Source organism: Myotis lucifugus, unplaced genomic scaffold, assembly GCF_000147115.1.
Source record: "Myotis lucifugus unplaced genomic scaffold, Myoluc2.0 scaffold_106, whole genome shotgun sequence".
NCBI classification, from domain to species: domain Eukaryota; kingdom Metazoa; phylum Chordata; class Mammalia; order Chiroptera; family Vespertilionidae; genus Myotis; species Myotis lucifugus.
In genome coordinates this window covers 1,310,173-1,330,166 of record NW_005871154.1, presented here as the reverse complement: position 1 = coordinate 1,330,166, position 19,994 = coordinate 1,310,173, and the positions used below count along the sequence as shown (strand labels likewise).

The window sequence follows — 19,994 nt, the reverse complement described above, 5'->3', positions numbered from 1 at the left end:
CCTGAATGACTACACTGAGTGGTCTACTGCAGTTGAGAGAAAAAGGAGTATGTATATCCTACAGCTTTTAACCAACTGGGGAATTCAAGAAAGTATACATTAAAAAGAAGTTTAAAGCTACACATGAAGATGACATGACATAGAAGCAATTCAATTTAATTCAACTCACATCTCCCACTGGGGATGTGCCCGCAACCAACGCACAGGCCCTTGACCGGAATCGAACCCGGGACCCTTCAGTCCGCAGGCCGACGCTCTATCCGCCGAGCCAAACCGGTTTCGGCAACCCTACAGCTTTTAACCAACTGGGGAATTCAAGAAAGTATACATTAAAAAGCAGTTTAAAGCTACACATGAAGATGACATGACATAGAAGCAATTCATTTTAATTCAACTCATTCAACAATTTTTTTGAGGTCTTACTATTTGCAAAACACTCCGAGAGGCTCTGTACATTGATATATGGATGAGAGACAGGTCCAAGCCTCTGTAGTTTCACAGGGGCAGTAGTAGAACATGTCACTCACATAGTGAACCTGTTATAAGGCTAGTATGAAAATACAAAATATTGTGGGGATAGGAAAGGGAAAGGTGATTTATGGGAAAAGCTTTTCAGAAGAAATAGAATCTAGGGGTCTGAGTGGGCTCCCAAACTGTACCCCTCATCCCTGTTAAATTCTGAAAAAGCTGAGTAACAGTGTCGGGCAAAGTATCATCATAATGACTGATGACACTAAGCTGGGAGATTTGTCGGATGGAGAATCAAGTGAGCTTCTTCAAAATGATCCCTGGGACCAGGCAGAGGCAGACCAACATGGTAGCAGTGGACTGGACACACTTCTCCACATGGACAGGCTGCACATGGAAACCTGGGGACCTCGGACAGCTCTTGCCCTAAAACAAGGATCACTCCCCAGAGAAGAAAGGTAAAGAGAAGCTGACCCTAGTTATTCTTTCCAAACTTACCAGCCAGGGAACCCATGCTACCTCCTTGGAGAGAAGCCTAGGGCCACAATAACTAAGCTCTCTCGTAGAAAGGAAATGTTAATAGCAGGGAAGAAACATTTTCAACATATAAGAGGATTTGAGTGCTGAAAGAGAGGAAGGGACATTTCAGGCAGGGCAACAACTGAATGTGAACTCTGTAAGCAAGCTCTGAGGAGATGGAATACGTAATGATTGAGAACACTCTATTGAGTAAACCAGAGATGGGTTTAATCCTAATTCTTTCTTGATCTACACAAGTCACCTAAATTCTCTGACCCTTGGGTTCCTCATCTTCAAGTTGGGGATAATAGTACCCATTTCACAGTCTCAATAAATAGCAGCTATGATAATTTCTACTACCAGTGTGACTGGACAAGAGATAGGTATGTTGAATAATCGAACAGCTTCCTCCACAAAGTTTTTTAGCAATTTTGAATTTATTAAAGCATCTATTTCTTTCTGATTTATCAGCTTGGTGAAATCAAATTCCTGTGTATTGGGTTTTTCTGAAGTAACTGAACCTATTAAACACACTTAGTCCACCATATTACTGTAATGCATTTGTATAGGAAGAGGTTTGTATGGATTTGTGAAGCAATTGAGAACATCACAGGCAGGTACAATGAAAAGCACAAAAAAGTGTAGAGATAAGTACAAGGATTTGACAAAGTTTAAGAGAAGTGGTGTAAATGTAAATGAAGACTGCCAAAGGACATAAGGGTAGATATAACACTGGGCATAATTTCATTTCTATTTCCACTCTTTTTAAAACACCTAACTTTTTTTTTTATGGGATCAGGCTAATGAGCCTGAACAAGCTTTAAGCTGAACCAGCAATGCTGCAGGGCCCTAAATGCCTTTAAATGCACAATCAGAAGACTATCATGACTATCGAGCTAAGAATTATTCAGAAATGCATTTTCTTGATCTTTTAGAAAGCAATGCTATGAGTATTTTAATTTTATTATATAAATATGAGTGTTTATGGCTATAGAATCTTCTTAGGCTATCGATTATATGTGACTGCAGGGAAAGATGAGCTATTTCTCCTGTGCATGAATCTGCTAGAATGCTAAGGGGCATCCATCACCAGACTTCTTTGTTGAAGACCAAGTGCAAACTGTGATCTTCAAATGGAAATCCTTTTAAGCTACCTGATGAAGTACCTGCTCTTAAATGAGCTCTGAACTTAACGGTATAAACCTTGGCCTTCTGCTGGTTTAATGGCTGAGTTCAGAGAGATAAATTATGAGTCTGGATCAAAGGCTACAGAATAATTGGGAGGGGTTATTTACAGCCATCTAGGTGTCACACCTGACGAGCAGAAAGAAGACAGAAAAAGCTTGCATGCCTCTTAATTTCCATCAAATATATTTTCAGAAGGAGGCCAAGAGAACTTGTCTAATTGCAATTTAACAACCTCCAGAAATTATTATGTAACATGTAGGAGTGATTTATCTTTTAAAAATGTATAGTTCTTAGATATTGAAAAAATGACAGCTCGACCACTCCTTAACTTAGCCATTTTCTAAATACATACTTTCATCATTTCTGCAATACAGCTGTCCTACTTGCTTTATAAGACAAATTACTGAGATTCACTAAGAAGAAACTTTTTATATAATAGAATATTTATAATTTGAGTGATCATATTACTGCTTTGGAAGGCCCTGGGTCAGTATTTATAGGAAATAACTATAATATTATTAATTTTTAAGGAATTCCTCTAGATCCCAAGTAATTCTATAATTCCCATTTCCAAAGAACCATTGATAGGATATGGTGACTTAGATTTAACTTGCTTTTAACATTTGAATATCCTGGTAGAGTTTTCTCTGTCTTTCAACTACAATGGTCCTGAAACAATACTTGTAATTTAGTTTTCAAGAAATCAACACACATCTTTGGTAGCTGTATAATCGTAATGGTTAAGAATGACAGACAATTTGGATATTAAGCTACTCATCATTATTTCCATTTAGGTGGGATGCAAGGTTTAGGTGAAATGGTAATTTATAAGACAGCATGTGGGTGTTCCAAGTCAGCACACCTGGATTTGATTATGGCATTAGTTACTCAATGATGGAGTCCTGCTGGAAAAATTATATGACATTTCTGAGTTTCAGTTTGCCCCTTAGTAAAATGGGTTTTATCAAATGGCATCTATTTTATAGAATGACTAGAGGCCCAATGCACAAAATTCGTGCAAGAGGCTCGGCCCTCACAGCCCCGGCTTCATCCGGAAGGTCGTCTGGTCTAATTAGCATATTATGCTTTTATTATTATAGATTATAAAGATTAAATGAGATAATGTATGTAAAGTACTGGCACAGCATTTGGCATACAGTAAGCCCTCAGGAAGTATTTGGATTATTACCTTTGATTGAGGGACATAGAAGAAATCTTTGAACTATAGCAAATCATCCCTAAACTCTGCTAGTAAAGAGCGTGGTTAAATTCCATGTCAGATGATTGTGTAATTCTAAAAGACTCTGGAGAAGTTGATACTACATCTCCGTTTATATGATTTTCCTTTAAAATATTTCTCCTTCTAAGCCTGCCAGATGCAATTTAAGCATTTGTTCTCTTTCCTGTTATTTCTGGATTGGCACAGGAGCCTATTTAGTGTGTAATTTATGTCTCATGTATATACAGTATGTAGTGAATACAATTGCTATATATAGTATGTTTATAAAATGCTCATCATGGAATCAAATCCTAAGTCAGCAATTCTCTTTCAAATGCAGCTGCATCCAAATGATTCTTTCCCTGGGGAAGGAAATATTTTATTCCCTCCCCCCTCCTCCCCCCCAGGCAACATGAAGCCCGGCCTGTGAAAAGGAGCTGACACCAGGCAGTTTTTCTCTGAGGCAGAGCTGCTTTTTCTGACAGCAGTTGCCAGAGGACCCTTGTGTTTGGTTCTGTCATTAGGCTTGATGTGATTTTGTATGGGTTCCCAGAGGAGCATTTATTCTTTGTGATTCCCTGAGGATTAGAATAGTGCTTTGCAAGTGCCCACTCAATACTCATTTGCTAACCAACAGGAAAATACAATAAATGGATAACTGTAACAGTCATGCAAAGACATGTTCAGTCTTCCAACTGTGTGGTACATTGTGCTCGTGAAGCAATGAGACACACATCGTAGAATAAAGATCTGCCTCTGATCCTCGGACTGCATAAATGCCATGGGAATTGAAATTTACATGGAGGAAGCCGACCCAAAAAAATACATGCAAAATCGTGAGTTGGTGCAAAGAGCTTTTGTCTGGACAAAGGTTTCATAACTTTCATCAATTTCTTACAGGATCCACAATTCAAAAATTAAGGACTGTATTGAAGACCAAGGCTCTAAATTCATAGATTTCTCTTTGTATGCAAGTAACCTCATGGAATATTTAATGGCAGTCTACCTGGAAATATTTATATGGGTCTATTTTGGCACTACTACATTCGGTCATGCTAACAAAAAAACCTAGAAAGTCACCCTAGATGTCTTTCCTCCCATATGTAATCTAGCATCAAGTGCTGTTTTAGTCACTAAATACTTTTAAAAAAATCTTTATCATGGAAAGTATTACAGTTGTCCCCCGCCATTGACCCCTTCCACCCACTCCCACCCCCTCCTCAGGCCTTCCCCACACTATTGTATGCTTTTCAAACCCACCCACTTTTCTCCAGCTCTACCAACTGAATCCAGTCATGCTATCACCGCTTTCATTAGAATGACTGCAATAGTGCCATAACTCTCTATCATTACTCAGTCTTGTCCTTAGCCAATTTATTTTCCACAGGGCAGCAAGGGGACCTAAATCATATTACATTCTTTCATGATTAAAACAATTTAGTGCATTCTCTCAGGGTAAAGACAGAAGTCCTGAACATGACCCTGAGTCTGGCCTTTGCTTACCCCTGCAGCTCTGCTATGCTGCACACTCCCATGTGTTTTCTCCAGGCAGAATAACCTTCCTATAATCATTCTGCCGTGACCTCTTCTGCCAAAAGGTCTCGGTACCTATTGTTCCCTCTGCGTTGAATATTTTTTTTTCATTTTCTTCATCTAGTTAACTCCATTAATGTTTCATATCTCTATGCAGTAGACATTACCTTAACGAAATCTTCCATGACCTCCATGATTAGGTCAATTCTAATATGTACACTCATGGAACCACATGCTTCTATTTCAGAGCACTTACCACAACTGAAGGTTTTTATTTACTTTTTGATTATTTTCAAAATGTGAATCCTTACAAGTAGACTGCAGGTTCTGTGAAAGCAAGTCCTCTTAACTGTTAAATTTCCATGACTTGGCATTGTGCTTGGTACAGACGAGGCACCAATAAATATTTGCTGAGTGAATGAACCGTCTATTTTATTGATCAATAAAGGGTTTTAGAAGTAGAAATTGCAGATGCACAGTGGATTGAATAAATTGAAGGATTTTTAACTATTTGCCCTAAGACCAAATGCTGTCTCCATTCACTTTCTAGTTATGTGGTCTTCGGTGTCTGTAAGCCTCCATGTTCTAGAAATAGTTACAACCTATGCAGAAACTACTGCAATTTCAAGTTTACAAGTTCAGAGAACCAAGGCTTAGTAACAAAAACCAGATAAACCATTTCTCCTATGTATTAGTTTCCTATTCTAAAAAAAGAAAGAGTTGAATTAATTATTCTCTAAGGGTTATTCTTTTTTAGAAATTTTATTTCAGAGAGGAAGACAGAGGGATAGAGAGATAGAAACATCAATGATGAAAGAGAATCATTGATCAGCTACTTCCTATATGCCCTGCAATGATGGTATCAAGCCTGCAATCTGAGCATGTGCCCTGACTGGGAATCGAACCATGACCTCCTGGTTCATAGGCTGACTCTCAACCACTGAACCATGCTGGCTGGGCTCTAAGGGTCATTCTTGGTTATGATATCTAAAAGATTTTGAGATGACACTTTGGGCAGTTTAAGTTTACACACACACACACACACACACACACACACACACACACTCACAAATTCTTCATGGAATCAGACCTCAAGCAAGGTTTGGAGTTACCAATCTTCCTTCAGTTCCTAAGCCTTATCTCTGTCAGTATAATCCTTTAAAGTATGTGCAGTGGTTGCTGTGGAGTGCCATGAAGATTGCTCTTTAGGGCCAAGGTGTTCATGCGCTCAGTTGCCAAGAGTGTTGACTGCTGACAACTCACAACTGAGCCCCTCTTCAGGAAGTTGCCTCAGCCAAAGGCGCTATGAAGCTGCCTCACTCTAGGTACTCAGCATCCATGAGAGCAACCTCCTTCAAATGTACATGTACAAAAGCTGACCCTCTTACTTCAAATGGGGACAAGTCTGGAGGGTGAAGTGCCATTCTTCTGTAAGATTAAAAAAATGGTACATTTTGGATCAAGCATGAGTGAAGCCAGTGGGCATTAGCGTGCTGCAAAAGCAGGCATTCCAGATCCCATGTCATCCACCACTGTTAAATCAGCAATTCTCCCAGAGCTAACCGCTATGGCTGCATGGGGAGTTTCTTATGACCCAATGATAGAGGAAAAAAGCTAAGCTTGATTAATGGATGAGCTAGTTTATGGGTACAAGACAAAACTGGGCTATTGTCAAACCACAGACCATTTTCAGGATGGCTCTGAAAAATAGGGTGAAAGACAATCCTCCCAATAGGCAGAACTTTGGTGGATATCTGCTTTAGGTGGAAAGAAAAGTGGCCTGAGTAGAATATATATGGATTATTGAATAGTGTTGGATGACTGGTTAATTAGGGGCTACAAGGAAAAAAAGAGGTGGGGGGAGAATTAGCAGTAACAAGGGGGTCTGGGGAAAAGTTATGTGTATGAAGCATTTATGCAGGTGGCCAAAATATGAAAAAAGCTTTGTGTTGTATATTATAGTTGATCAGAGAGGATCCACCACAGAGGAGGCACCAACCAACCACTTAACAGCAGCTAATCTTTGTCTGTGGCCACCCCATTGCTGGCAGAATGGGCTCAAGAAGAGAGTAGCTATTGGCGAATCATGGATCCCACGGCATGACTCTCATTCTCCAAGATTGATCTAGGTACTTGCACTGTCAAAGGTTCAACCTATAAGCAATAGAGACCAAGTTGAGTCCCCAATATGACAATATCACTCAAGGAGTCAAACTAGCCACTCAGTGGCATGTAGTCAGTGTTGTACTTCTTCCACCTTGAAAGGGACAACAATTTATTTTGACTGATATCAACACATATTCCATGTATGGACACATCCCAGAAGCTGCCAGCCTTATGGAGTAATGGGAGAGCATCTTAAAGGCACAACTATAGTATTAGGTTGGGAACGACACCCTAAAAGGATGAGATGCTGTTGTCTAAGATTCAGTAAACATTTTTAATCAGTGAAGTGTTGCTATGTCTCCAGTAGAATGAATACATTCAACAACCAAGCAGTTCAGCAACCAAGCAGTGAAACTATTAGTGGTTCCACTTACCATCACTCCAAGTGTCTCACTTGTGTGTGGGGGTATATTGTGCTTTCCATCATTATATACATAGGTTTTGTGGCTCTAGATGTCTCAGCTTCCAAACATGAACACAGCAGGGGACAGAGCAAGTATCCCAATCACTTTCAGCTTTAGCAGTCACCCAGTCACTTTAGGCTTCTTGGGTGAAGAGATCATTGAGCAAGGAAAAGAACCACTATGCTGGCATGGATAATTGATCCAATTATCAGAATGAGAAAAGATGCCAATGCATCATGGCCATAACGATAGGGAAGAATATGACTGCTACTTGGGTGAATCACTGGAGTGTCTTTTGATACCTCCCTGCCCCATCATGACAGAAAATTAACAAGTGCATTAGCCATGGTTTACAAAGGACATGGTGACCTGGAGCTCAGAGTATTCCAGGATGAAGTTCTGGATCACAAGCCATCTAGAAAACTACAGGCAACAGTGCTTGCCAAGAGTGAGGGACATCTAGACGAGGTAGCAGAGGAAGGGAGGATAACAATAGTATCAGGTAAGGACTCAATGTCAGCTTCAGAGATGAGTCCTATAGTCTGTTCCATCACCTTTTCTTTTGTATGCTTCTTTGGGAAAAAGACCAATGAAAATCTTGGAAGAGCTATTCCTAGTTAAACTCAGTATATGAAGTAACTAGATCCAAACAGTACAGAGAGTAGACTGTGGTGGATACTAGGAGGCTGACTTGTCCAAGGCACTCCCCATCCTTAAGACCAATCTTCTGATGAAAAGGTAAAAAAGGGGACAACTGCTTCTAAAAGAAACAAGCCTGAAAATTTCTCTATCTCAAGAATCCTAAAGGATCAGAAAAAGTTCTCAGATGCAACTGTCTCATAATTCAGCTTCTCATTCTGTCTAGTCCTGCTTTGCTCATCTTTCATAGATGTTGTTATAAAGAACACTCTTCAGTGAAGCTCATGCATGCAAATTGCATATTCTCAGTGTCTCTTTCCTGGACACTCAGCCTATGGTATTGTGTTATGTATCCAAAAGGAAATTCAACTACTCTTCAGTATTTGGTGTTTACTTGATTTTATGGGGAACTGATGTATACTTGAAGATAACACTAAAGGTATTTTGGGACCATTTAATAGGATCAGAAAACATATTACTCATTGAATTAAGATTCATCAATAAGATATTATTGGCTAAATTGTGTCCCCCACCCCCATTTATATGTTGAAGTCTTAACCCCTCACTAACTAAGAATGTAACCACTGCCGAAACCAGTTTGGCTCAGTGGATAGAGCGTCGGCCTGCGGACTGAAAGGTCCCAGGTTCGATTCCGGTCAAGGGCATGTACCTGGGTTGCGGGCACATCCCCAGTAGGAGATGTGCAGGAGGCAGCTGATCGGTGTTTCTCTCTCATCGATGTTTCTAACTTTCTATTTCTCTCCCTTCCTCTCTGTAAAAAATCAATAAAATAATAATAATTAAAAAAAGAATGTAACCACTGTATTTAGAGATAAGGTCTTTAAAGAGGGAATGAAGGTTAAATGAGGTGATTAGTGGGGGAGGTAATCCAATAGGATTGGCCTCCTTATAAAAAGAGATTAGGACATACACAGAGACACCAGAGGGGCAACCATGGGCAAAAGCAACAAGAACGAGGCACCTGCAAGCCAAAGAGAGAGGTCTCAGAGCTAATAAACTCTGCTGGCACTTTGATCTTGGACTTCCAGCCTCCATAACTGTGAGAAAATGCATTTCTGTTGTTTAAGCCACCCAGTTTGTGGTATTCTATTATAATATCCGTAGTAAACTAAAACATACAGATGTTTGAAATTGGGGGATTTCATATCTTTTTTTTTCTTAATCACATATTTTCTCAACAAGGTCAACACAAAATGGAGAATTCAGTGAAAATCTTGTCATATTTAAACTATTAACCTTTGGTAGATGTCTGTAATCAGGAGAAATATTTGGAACCTCTTCACACATAACCCCTCCCTGTCCTGTGTTGTGTCCTCCCATGGCATAAGCAAGATTCCTAAGGAAAATATTTAAAGTGAGAAAGAAATCTTTTCTCAGTCACAGTATTTCTTACTTATTTCATTATACTCTAAAGAATAAGAATTTCTTTTTTGTTTTTCAAGAAACTTATCACCTGCCAGGTCAGTGTGGCTCAGTGGTTGAGCATCAATCCAGGAACCAGGAGGTCACTGATTTGATTCCTGGTCAGGGCACATGCCTGGGTGGTGGGCTCGATCCCCAGTGCTGGGCTTGCAGGAGGCAGCCAATCGATGATGTTCCTCTCCCTTTGATGTTTCCATCTATCTATCTCTCTTACTCTCTCTTTAAAAATTAATAAAAAATATATATATTTTAAAAAGAAACATCACCTTGTGAGAAGATTACATACCTGAAGGATGGCATAGGGAAATATAGTATTTTCTTAAAACACCTAATTTTCAATCTGTGATCACAGTGGGACTATAGACAGGCAAGGCAAAGCCCACTCAGGAGTTTTTATTTTGAAATAAATGGCTGAGCAAAGGACAATAAAGATGTATCTACCCCTATGGGCTCGTTGTGACACATGTAGTTTCTCATATCTTTGTTCTTTGCTTTTATCAGTGAGAAGTGGAATGAGTCAAATTATAATAATTAAAATAGTAATACAATAACCATTAGAGTACAATAATACATCTAACATTTATGAGCACTTATCAGGTGGTAGCTGAGGTCTTAATATCTTTATATGCATCACCTCATTGACCTTTGCAATAACTTGAATACACTTGTCAGCCCATTTGGGCTGCTATAATAAAATATCATAGACTGGGTGGCTTAAACAGCAAACATTTATTTCTCACAGTCAGCAGTGTGGGAAGTCCAAGATCAAGGAGCCAGCAGATCTTTTTATCTAGTGAGGGGTTGCTTCCTGTTTTTCAAATTGCCTAAGCTCATCATGAGGGCTCTACTTTCATGATATAATCTAATATTAATCATGTCCCAAAGGCTTCACCTCCAAATACCAACATTTTAGGGACTTAGGGCTTCAAAATATGAATTTGCAGGGGACACAAGCATTCAGTCCATAGTAATACCCATCTTAAGGAAACTGATAGTAAAAGCAGTTACAGACCTTGTCCAAGGTCATACAACAAACAACAGTGCCTGATTTTAAGTCCAGAACTTATTCTCCATTGAGCTCACCTTTATATATAGAACATCAATAACCATCTTTTCTACATAGACCATCAGACAGGACCAGGACCATTGAATATTCCAATCTCAAAGAAATTCAAAGATGCTTCTGGCAGAAAAAGAAGCCCAGTATATAGAAGGAACTGAAAAATGTGAAAGTTATTTTATCATCTCTAAAACTGTTAGAAAGATTTAATGGACTGAACAGAAAAAGTGAATGAGTGACTCTACCTGACACTTTTGCTCTTTTCCCATTCTTTCATTTATTTAGTCCATAACTAAGGCGTGGGACTAGTCTATTTGCAAAGTTCTGCTTTTGACACTGGGAATGCACAAGTAAACAAGACAGACACACCCCCCTGAATTCATGGGACTTTTGTTCTTATTATTTCTATGCTTTTTCTGTTCTCTCCTAATTACCCTTTACCAAGGAGGAAATCAATTTGGCATAATTTAGGAGGTCTTGTCTACCTTGGATCAGAGGAATGCATATCTGGTCCACTTCCTTTTGTTTGCATAAAGCTCTTCCTCTCTTTTTATCTTTATTTTGCAATTTTGTTTTCATGTCTTATTTTTTTAAAAAATATATTTTATTAATTTTTTACAGAGAGGAAGGGAGAGGGATAGAGAGTTAGAAACATCGATGAGAGAGAAACATCGATCAGCTACCTCCCGCATACCCCACACCGGGGATGTGCCCACAACCAAGGTACATGCCTTTGACCAGAATTGAACCTGAGACCCTTCAGTCCACAGGCCGATGCTCTATCCACTGAGCCAAACCAGTTAGGGCTCATGTCTTATTTTTTCTTCTCATTTCTAGCATCAGAATATACTTAATACAAAATACATTATATCCAAGAGGTAACAAACTTATTTTAAGTATACTAGAGGCCCAGCACACAGAATCATGTGTGTGTAGGGTCCCTAGGTCTAGCCTATAATCAGAGCCATGTCCGCCGCTCTGTGATGCTGCCGCTGCTCCAGGATGCTCTGCAATGCTGCTGCCGCCCCATGATGCTCCGGGAAGCTGCTCACCGCCACCCTGGGAAGCTCCGCAATGCTGATACTGCCCCGCGAGTCCAGTCCCTAGTCCCACTCTGCTGCCACCCAACCCAGTCCCCATGGTTCTCCATTGGCCATTCAGCGATGGGAGCCTGCAGGCTGAAGGGAGGGACTGAGAGGTGGTCAATGCACCCCATAGCAACTGGTCGATTCGTAGTTCTGGTCGTGATGCTTGGCCTTTTATTATTATAGACTAGAGGCCCGGTGCACAAAAATTTGTGCACTCTGGGGGGGGGGTGGTCCCTCAGCCCTGCCTGTGCCCTCTCGCAGTCTGGGACCCCTCGGGGGATGACCACCTGCTGGCTTAGGCCTGCTCCCTGGGGGATTGGGCCTAAGTTGGCAATCAGACATCCCTCTGGCAGTCCGACAGCCCTCAGGGGATGTCCACTTGCCAGCGGGGAGCAGATGTAAGCTGCAGTCAGACATCCTTAGCGCTGCTGAGGAGGCGGGAAAGGCTCCCATCACCACTGCTGTACTGGCAGCCATCAGCCTTGCTTGTGGATGAGCAGAGCTCCCCCATGTGGGAGTGCACTGACCACCAGAGGGCAGCTCCTGCATTGAGTGTCTGCCCCCTGGTGGTCAGTGTGTGTCATAGTGACCAGTCATTCCCAGTCTTCCTGCTGTTAGGGTCAGTTTGCATATTACCCTTTTACAATATGGGATAGAGGCCTGGTGCATGGGTGGAGGCCGGCTGGTTTGCCCTGAAGGGTGTCCCGGACCAGGGTGTGGGTCCCACTGGGGTGCCTGGCCAGCCTGGGTGAGGGGCTGATGGCTGTTTGCAGCTTGTCACACCCCCTTCAGGGTGGGGGTCCCCACTGGGGTGCCTGGCCAGCCTGGATGAGGGGCTGAGGGCCGTTTTCAGGCTGGCCAGCAACTGAAGCTCCCAGCCTCTCCTTTTTTTTTTTTTTCTTTTTTATTCTGGGATTTATTTACCTTCCATAATTGAAACTTTGTTGCAGTCACTGGAGCTGAGAGCTGGCTCCTGCTAGCTGCAGCTCTGAGGCCACGGCCTGCTGAAAGCAGGTATCTGGGGTTTGTGTAGCTTCTATAATTGAAACTTTGTTGCTTTCGGAGCTCAGAGCTGGGCCGCGGCAGGCGGGGAATATTGGCTTCCTCCATCACTGGAGCAAGCAAGCCTACTGCTCGCTTCAGCTGCATGGCTGCTGGCCGCCATCTTTGTTGGTGGTTAATTTGCATATCTCACTGATTAGCCAATGGGAAGCATAGTGAAGGTATGGTCAATTACCCTTTTTGTCTTTTATTAGATAGGATAAGAAACTATAGCTATATATTCTATGTTAGATGTATAACAAAATTACCATCCACACCCTAAAAGAAGTAGAATTTCTGGGGTTTATCTTCCACCTCTGTCCAGCATGGTTATTGGATGAGAATGCAAGTGGTTCTCTATCCTGGCTGAAATTATAATCACCTGGGGACTTTTGCAGACACAACAGTGCTTGAACTTCTCTCCTAGCTCTTCTTACTTATTTGACCAATTATGGGGTCTGGGGAGTGGTATTTTGTAAAATCTTAATGGTTTTAATGGTAACAGAGTAGAGAACCACTGAACTGGATCATTTTTTAATGCCCCTTGTGGCTTTAATATTCAGTTGCCTGTAAATATAACACTCATAAAAATAAGAGTATTACTGTGTTGAAGGCTCAAATTTCATCTCCGCACCCCTAATTCTGTTATCTTGCTCTTGTGGTGAGAATGTCCCATCAATATATTGAAGGTTTTGACATGAGTGAGGTGATATTGCCTAAATGTTTCTTAAATAGCACAGAGGGATTTTTCTCCATCCTTGCTGCCAATCCTCATGTACTATAATAGCCTTTCTCTCTGCCACCTATTAATCTATCTCCAATCCATCTTCTATACACTTGCCAAGAATGATTAATCTTTAAAATATCCAATCTGATTAAATCACTCCCATCAATAATTGCTATTTCCCTCAGTATCAAATACAGACTCCTAGGTTATGTCACACACAGAACTGATTTTCTTTCTCATCTTAAGATATTCACATGCATATACTTTACATATTTCAGACTAATTAAACTAATAATAACCCATCTTTTATAGTGTTTACTATTCACCACCCACTTGTTAAAGGTTTTCACATATACTGGTATTAATTTATGGAAGCCTTACAACAACCTTGTGAGTTAGATACTGTTGTTCTCCATTTTACCCATAAAGAAACCAAGACTCAGACAAGTTCAGTAACTTCCTAAAGACACACAGCTAGAATTTTAAAGACTTTGAATTCAAACTCTGACACTTGATACCAAATCCTGTGCTTGTTGATCACTACATATTATTACCTCCCTCACATATACCATCTAAGTTTATTCTATTTTGAATGCTCAACTTTCACCAGATACTCAAATATTACTGGTATTTGTGATCCTTTAGTATTCAACTGAAGTGTTACCTCTCCTAGAAGCAGTTTCTAAGTCTTCAAGCTTCCTCACTCTACATTTAGTGCCTCTCTTCTCCTATTCAGACATCTTGTTTTGATATCTCTATCATGGCATTTATTGAACTATAGTAATTTTTAATGAATCTTCCTCAAAGTGTAATGAAATCCAATCTGTGATATTTTTGAGGTGAGGAAATGTGTCTTTTATTTTTGTACTGCTACCGTCCACTACAATGGAAACTCAAGTCACCAACATGGCATGTTCTTTTAGGTGGGGTGGCCTTATAATATAACACCCAACCCAGGAAATTTTTGAGAGTGAAAGGGGCACTATTAATACTTGCCCAGGGATAACAGGCATAAACTTGGGTGTATGGTTGCCTTATTTTTAAAACTGCTTCCTCAAGTGATTTCTCCCATGCCTTAATATCAAATTTCCTCAGAAAGAATACACAAACCTATCTGCCTTTTAACAAATCCTTTATTTTGCATGCAGAATTGTACAAATTCCCAGAGATATGAGTGCTTATAATTCTATGACATCTTTACTTTTGCATATAGCTTAGTTTAAATAAAAAAACTGGTTGCTCTCTCCTTAAAGGAGATGATATTTATTTAGTAGTGACAAATCATTGGCATTTAGGAAACGCTCATGAAATTGGTGATCTTATAGTAATTTAATTACTAATGTGGTATATAGATTGCAATGCTTGAGGATTAATGCATTACACCTTCTCTTAGTCCTGCTGGATGGGTTCCAAGGAATAATTCTGCATCTCTCTGTATATCTCCTTTCTAGGCGCCTCAGGGGAACACCAGTGGGTAACCTGATTGATTCTATGTTAGTCATTATCAAGATGATCACTTGTGCTTGACTATCTGGGGTTGACTCACAGTTCTGCTACCCACTATTTGTATGATCTTGGGGAAATTATTTAGTGTGCCTCAGCTTCTTCATCTATAGATTATTAGTAGTACCTAAGTCATATAGTTATTGTGTTAATACCAAAAATACTTAGATCCACGCCTGGCATGTATATATCAGTATATGGTAGATAAATAAATGGGCAGTGTCACTGTGAATGTAAAGACCATGCACATGTGTGAGGCCCTTTTCCTTTCTCTATCACATGAGGGGGTACCCGTGGCTGAACCAACCAATTTGCCCAACCAAATTATTCTACTTCCCTCATATATGACACCTACCCCCCATACGTTTCCTTCTATATCTGGCAGAGAATGTTGGCTAATTCTTCAAATTTTTGTACTGTGAGGTCTCCAGTGGGTAATATAACCTTGAGGTTTTGATTCAGGCTGAGGAATAAGGACTTTTAGGTCTCAAGGATTAGTGGTGCTCTGGGTCATGACCTAGTTAAAAAGACAAGGCACATTTCTTCTTTGTGTATAAGGAAGATCTTCAGGATCTGTTGGAGAGGAAGGGCATATGGCAGTATGGGATTTCAGCATTTGTTGTGCATTTAAACAAACATATATCCTTAAAATTGTACTCCTTTATTTAGCTGATAAGAGGAACCTGAAGAACATCAAGTTGTGGTAGATCAAGACAGAAGGAAATAGCTTAACTGGGTACTACTTCCTGTTAGAATGTTGAGCAAAGGGAGAGTGTCTTCTTGATGTGATCTAAAAGACTAAAGGAGAAAGGGAATACATTTGTCAGCATGAGATTTAGTGTTACTTAATGCTTTCTCTTTGTATCAGTCTCTTGTCGGCATCTCACCATTGGGGGGAGGGGAAGCAAAGAAACATGGTATAAAGACTAAAGGTTCTGAGACATAAATATTGAATTTGAATCATCTCTCTGCCACTTAACATGTGACCTTTCAAATAATTTTACCTTTTGAGCTTGTTTTAATCTCTAAACATGTAAGACCATCTCCACCACAGGGATTTAGTGACTACAACATTAAACAATATGTGTAAAAGATCCTTCCACACATAGCCTCACACATTGAAGATGTTCAGGGTTGAGTAAATTATTTACCTTTTTTCTAAAGTTTTTTAAATGTTTTCATGGGAAAATCTACTCCTGTTATTTTAGGAGAGATAAAGACTGGCTTTACTGTGGGTCATATCTGGACACTTTAAAAACGTTACCTTTGGTTCTCCAGGTTGCTGCATCCAGGACATAGCAGCAGCCTCAGCCTTAAACTTTCTTGTTTCTACTCCCACCGCAGAAACGCTGGCAGGTGGGGGGAGGGTTTGGCCACTCCCTGGCCAGCCTTGAGCCAGGCACCACCATTGTAAGGAAACTCCATCAGAAATTCAACTGGTTAAAAAACATCACTTGGGCCCAACCGGCGTGGCTCAGTGGTTGAGCATCGACCCACGAACCAGGAGGTAAAGGTTCAATTCCAGGTCAGGGCACATGCCCAGGCTGTGAACTTGGCCCCCAGTGTGGGGCATGCAGGAGGCAGCCGATCAATGATTCTCTCTCATTATTGATGTTTCTATCTCCCTCCCCTTCTCCCTTCCTCTCTGAAATCAATAAAAATATATTTAAAAAACAATAACAAAACCTCAGCTGGTTTACCACCCATAAGATCACATTTGCTTATTAAAAACAAAAGGTATTTATTAAGATCCTGATATGAACTAGATACAATGGGAGGAACTGCGTTATGGAAATGAATGATAGAACACACTTGCTCTCCAAAGGTCTAATGGGAGAGGCAAGTAAACAGAAAACTATCATGCCGTATTTTATCAATTCCAGTTTCCACAATTTTTTTATTCTTACATTTATGTGTGACATATCTTACGTTTGATGACATCTTGTACATGATGAAAATGGTATGTACTATTTTGGACAAAATTCTAGTGTGTTTTGGGGATGAAAGGAGAGAGTAGACATCAGACAAAGCTTCGCAAGGAGAGATGCTTAGTGATCTCTCAGTGAGTGGACCAAGGAAGGAGGACAGTGGCAAGGAAGGAAGTACAAAGACACAACAGATAAGTGACCATGTGCATCATTCTATGTAGTAATAGCATGGAAGGGGCAGGGAAGATAAAGTAGTGATGGGCCATGAGGCTAAAGGGTTAGTTAGAGGTCAGGTCATGTAGAGCCAAGTTAAGTGACTTGGACTTTACCTAATGAGCAATAAGGAATCCTCACAGGATCTGGCAAGCCTGGGTTTACAATACTGACAGATTCCCTGGACTAATGACATGGGAGAAAGTAGGCAGTGACAGTGAGGACCAGAATAAGGGAGGGATTTTGGACATGGAACCCAAATCCAGCTTTCTGCAGTGAAGTACCAAAGCAAGTCTCTGGAAAAGAGGCCGCCTCAGTGTCTTCCTATCTGGTCAGAGCAGAAACCATGGTGCCCTGGCATGAACCTGCAGCACTGGGTGGCTAGGTTGTTCCCTTGAACTCACCCAAAGTCAACAAAATTGTATTTCCAAGGCCAATTCCAGGAAACACGTATCAACAGAAACAAAGTCAACAAAATCGTATTTTCATGACCATTTCATGGCAAACATGTACTCCTGGAATCATCCCCTTGTGCCCTGGGGGGGAATTTAGCCGGGTTTTGAATGTGTGAATGCTCCATTATAGCTGTGCATCTGAAAATCTCTGTCTTTACAAACACGCACTGAACAAATGGAATCTGTTCTCAGTAGGAAACAACTGTGCAATGGGGTTGGCACCGAAAGCAGGTAACAGCTCTGCTGCCTACCAAGCTGCCTCTTCGAGCTTCTTGCTAAAGGCCCCCTTGGTTCTCCCTCTTCCACAAACCAGAGGGAGAGGCTGCGTATTTGCATTCACAAATTCAATTGTTTCAAATTAAACTGCCCCAGGAGCTGCATTACCTCAGCTAATGTTTCTCAGTGGTGCTGTGGCACTCTGCAATCAAGTGCTTTCAGCAAGAGTCCCTCAAGACAGGCATGTTCCTTCATCTGTTCCAACATGAAGCAAAGTTGCAGTCATGTTCACTATAGAAAAGGTTTTGTTTGGTTTCAAAAAATGGTGGGTAGGACGAACATATTGGCAACAAAATAGAAAAATAAAACACGTCTAGAAAAGAATAGTTTCCAGGGGGAAGGGACGGGAACCTCCGGTTGGTGATGGCCACGTGAGCCTGGAGCTGAACCTGGGGCGGCTGCTGTGCCACTGCAGGGTGATGACAACAGAGAAGCAGGATGGAGGAGCGGCATCTGGGGAAGTACCTGGGAGCCCTTGGGACTTGCTGCAGGCCCTGAAAGCCCAGCAAACCTGCCTCTGAGGTGATCAGTAAATATTACCACACAGCTGACCCCCTCAGAGAAGGCACCCACCAACCAGTTTCTGGTCCCCAGATGCATGCCAACCTCAGCCAGGTAGCATGTGCCTGCCACCAACATGGTATGTATGTAGTGGTGGGTGTGGTAAACCAGCAGGATGCAGAGTGTGAGCTGCTAGGCACGGACTCTGCTGGACTGAAGAAGAGAAAGGGGTAGCAGAGGCCAGAGGATGAGAAGCAGTCAGCAACTGAGCTAGACCTCATCCTGCAACAGCACCAGAACCTCCAGGAGAGGCTGGCCGAGAAACACAAGGCCTGGCCTGGAGCCTTAAGACCAACACACTGCCTGCCCAGAGTGTCATCAAGACGGACAAGCAGACCCTGTCACTCAAGATGGCCAACCAGAACCTGGAGAAGCTGCGACAGAATCAGAACAGCTAAAGCAGCACTCACAGGAACCAGTCAACTGGCTGCTTCATTTTCATCAGCATGATTCTCTTCACCCCTATCATGCCCAAACTCAAATAAAGACCTGGACTGGCCAAAAATAAGTTTCCAGAACACCCTTATAAGAGCCCCTTTTATTTTTAGTGTCTGGCAGAACCTTGCTGAGCTGGTGAGCATTTTGCCCACCAGTATTTGGCCCTAACTTGCAAGCCTGAACCCAAGAAATGCAATGATAGTAGGACAAGGATTCCCACCAAGCAGGGTTAAATCATGGCTCTGCCGCTTACCACTTGGGGCATGTTAGACAAGCCACTTAAAGTTTCTCAGAACTCATGTTCTTCACCCTCACAGAATAAGTGTGGATGAGAATATGCCATGCACTTATACATTTCTTGGGCTCCTGGTTCCATTTATTAATTCAAAAAATATAATTGAAACCTATTATACATGGCAGGTAGGTCTAAGTATGTGAGAGTGTGTGTATGTGTGTGAGTGTGTATGAGTGTGTTTTTGAGTGTGTGTGTGAGTGTGTGTAAGAGTGTGTGTGGAGAGTAGTATTGAAAAAGAAGTGGCATTCCAAATAGAAGGACCAGGATATGAAAAGTCCCTGTAACTAGAAAGATTGCAAGCTTGAGGATTGGAAAAAGTCCATGTCACAGAAGCACTGAAAATGGAGTTAGAAAATTACTTATTAAGGATGCCATCATTTAAGCCCAGTGTATTTGTCCATGTCACTAGAGGGAACAGATTGGACACTTAGATTAGAATAATTAGGGAAATTTAAGGAAGATTAATAAAGGGACTGTTTATGAAGGTATAGGCAGGATGCAATGAAATCACTAGGGATTGTTGAGTACCCATAGTAACAGTGGGGCCTAGTTAACAGCCTAAAGCAAAGGGGCAAGAGGTGTGAGGAGCAGTGACTTTACAGAGACCCAATGATAGGGCTGAGGAAAGAGGACCATGAGAGTAGACTTGGGAGAGAATGCAGCCAGTTCAAGTAACCTCACCGGGAAGGAAGTCTCCAGAAAAATAAATAACCTGACCTCACTTTCCTTCCTCCCTTTAACTTCTGGTTGGCGGAATCCTACTGCATTCACAGACAAAGGAGCCCACTGATGATGCCCACGTGTGTCAGCTCACAGGGCACTGTACGGGC

The 19,994-nt window shown here is 41.3% G+C and overlaps 1 protein-coding gene and 1 pseudogene across 1 annotated transcript in view; one reads left to right on the top strand and one right to left on the bottom strand.

The window, feature by feature from the left end:
- GRM5 (glutamate metabotropic receptor 5) overlaps positions 1 to 19,994 on the bottom strand; it is a gene marked incomplete at its 5' end in the record, with an annotated part of 280,548 nt that overhangs the window by 161,151 nt on the left and 99,403 nt on the right.
- On the top strand, positions 721 to 18,916 carry LOC102440709 (annotated as a pseudogene).